This window comes from Mirounga leonina, unplaced genomic scaffold, assembly GCF_011800145.1.
Source record: "Mirounga leonina isolate KUSES-001 unplaced genomic scaffold, KU_Mleo_1.0 Mir_101609, whole genome shotgun sequence".
Classification (NCBI taxonomy): Eukaryota; Metazoa; Chordata; class Mammalia; order Carnivora; family Phocidae; genus Mirounga; species Mirounga leonina.
This window is the reverse complement of record NW_023270164.1, coordinates 11463524-11466636: the sequence shown is the minus strand read 5'-3', so window position 1 is coordinate 11466636 and position 3113 is coordinate 11463524.

Sequence of the window (3113 nt, the reverse complement as noted above, 5' to 3'; positions counted from 1 at the left end):
GGATAAGGGATGCAAAACTGGTTTATTCCAGTTATCATAAGTGTAATAAATGATTCCAGCCTGCTACAGTTTCGGCCCCAATAGGGTACCACTTCTTTTTTTTTTTTTTAAGATTTTTATTTATTCATTAGAGAGAGAGAGCATGATTGTGTGTGTGGGGGGGGTGCGGCGGAGGCAGAGGGAGAAGCAGACTCCCCATTGAGCCAGGAGCCCGACGTGGGGCTCAATCCCAGGCCCCTGGGATCATGTCCTGAGCCAAAGGCAGATGCTTAACCATCTGAGCCACCCAGGCGCCCCTAGGGTACCATTTCTGTGGTATATTTCTGCCACACACAAACCAGTCTCAACTCCCTGGCGTGACTGGGGACGGACAATCCCACGGCCCCGGACTTCCTACTGGCCACCCCAAGGGGGGCTGCGTGCGGTTGCCAACAGCTCTTGCTACACCTGGACTCAGGACATATTTAGGGGGCTTGCCTCTGGACCAGCACCCTGGCTGTGGTCTGTCTGGGATCAGACCAGGGCTGGTCATTCTACTGGCAGTCATAGCCATGGTCACTCCCATCTGATTGCACTCAAGACAAATAGAAAGGCTTTCTTCCAAGCCCGTCTCGGTACAGTTCCTCGGGGCATCTGATGGGGTGCCCTGGGCTTCTAAAAAGAATTCTTAGATCACGTGAAAGATGGGGCGGGGCACAGCCTCGCGAGGACCGCAAAGGGCACAGGCTTGAGCGAAGTCCCACGTGAGTCTTGGTGGAGGGTCCCGCGGTCTTCTCTGGGACATGGCAGGACGGGCAGCCTGGTGAGAAGCCTGGTGAGGAGTGTCCCTCGCGTCCCTGGCTCGGGTGCTGCTGGGACTTCCCACCTTGACCGCTCGGGGGGTCCAGCTGCAGGCTTCTGTGTAAGTCTCCAAAACTGACCGGAGTCGTGTAGTTCTGGAAACAGAGCGACTCCTGTTTAGAGTTGGCTCTTCTCTAACAGAGCGACTCAGCGTCTTTGCTGCCAGTCATCTGTGCTGCTCTGGTTCAGGGTCACCCGGGGGGACTAGGGACGTGGCAGCCATCACCACACTGGCCTTACTTTTGCTGTCTCCGTAGGCAATAAAGCGAATGGATGTGGGCTCGTTGTCTCTTTCTTGGCTCAATCTGGGGACATGTGACAAGCTAGCCTAGCAGCGGCCACCACACTGTGGCTAAAGAACTGTTTTTCCTGAGTGACACAAATGTGCTGAAACGCGGGGGAGGATACGCTTCCTCTCACTTTGGCATTTTGATGAACCACCTTCCCAGTGTCACCTTATCTTCCAATTGTCCACGTCAGCGCCCGGAGTCACACTGCCCCTGACAAGTCTGCTGCACGTTAGCCCTTGCGAGCCCCCTGGAAGCTTCGATGCTGCTTAAGAGATCCTCAAAGGCAAGACAGGAAACCCTCACTGCCATTTTTCTAGAAGAAAAGCCCCATGGAAAAGAAATTAGTTCATCCGTGTAATGTAACAACACAGATCACAGACGTGTCGACAGTGAAAAGGAGATCTGGAGGTTAGTTAGACCAACAGCCTCAATCACATGGGCATGGATTTCTGTACCCGTCTTACAGGCCAGAAACGGGGCCACCGACCTGTAAGGTGCCTTGTCCCAAACCACACGCCCCCCCCCTGGCGTGGAGTTGGGATGGACCATGTCCCTTTCTTGCACCTACAGCCTTTACACAAGCAGCAAACAGCAACAATGACAACAAGGAGTATGTGCTCACTCTTCAGTTGGTGATTCTTTCCCCCCTTCGAAAAGTTAAAGCCTAACTCTTAAGATATAGAGAACAAACTGGGGGTTGCCAGAGGGGAGGTCGGGGGCGGGGTGAACGGGTGAAATAGGGGATGGGATTAAGAGTTCATCTCTCGGGCCTGCGAGCGCTGAGTAATACATGGAAGTGTTGAATCACCAGACTGTACACCTGAAACCAATGTAACACCGTATGTTAATTATACTGGAATTACAATTTTTTTTAAAATTACACTTTCTTAAAACGCTATAGCGTTACATTAGACAAAGCAGGCACAGACATGAACACTTTCACTCTTACGGAAAATGCCTGCGTGACAAATGACACTACTTGGCATGCTCGGGTGATGTCACCAATGCTAACGCGTAGCCCCGCTGGGTGCTGTTGTGCAACGGCCAGTGTGCAAGCCAGTCCTCTCGTGCAACGGCCGGTGTGCAAGCCAGTCCTCTCGCAGCACTCAGACATGAAGGGCGCCAGCCGCCTGCTCGCTGGTGTTCCTGCGTTTGGAAGGACTTCTCATTTGTGCCTGGCTGCCCTCTCGCTCCCGATCTTGGTTCTGAGGCTGTCACCGCCCCCCCCCAACCTGTTGCATTTGGAGATGTATATTTGGGCTTGCGGGAAGGTGATTAGCAAGAGCACCAAAAGCTTATTTTATTTGCAGTTTTTGATCAAATGCATTAATCAAACTTAGAATTGCACCGTAGCTGTGTAGTTGACCCTTGAACAAAGCGGAGGTTACAGGGGCTGATCCCCACCCCATGCAGTCAAAAATCAACGTGTAACTTTTGGCTTCCTAGAAACTTAACTAGGAATAGCCTACTGTTTTTTGTTTTTTTTAAAAAAGATTTTATTTATTCATTTGAGACACAGAGATAGAGAGAGAGAGAGAGAAAGCATGAGCAGGGAGAGAGGCAGAGGCAGAGGGAGAAGCAGGCTCCTCGCTGAGCCAGGAGCCCGATGTGGGGCTCGATCCCAGGACCCTAGGATCATGACCTGAGCCAAAGGCAGACGCTTAACCATCTGAGCCACCCAGGCGCCCCAGGAATAGCCTACTGTTGACCAGAAGTCTTACTGAGAACAGTTAATGAAAACATATTTCTTTTTTATGTTCTATCAGTTATATGCTGCGTTCTTTTTTTAAAGATTTTATTTATTTATTTGACAAAGAGAGAGACAGCGAGAGAGGAAACACAAGCAGCGGGAGCGGGAGAGGGAGAAGCAGGCTTCCCGCTGAGCAGGGACCCCGATGCGGGGCTCGATCCCAGGATCCCTGGGATCATGACCTGAGCTGAAGGCAGATGCTTAACCGACTGAGCCACCCAGGCGCCCCGAGA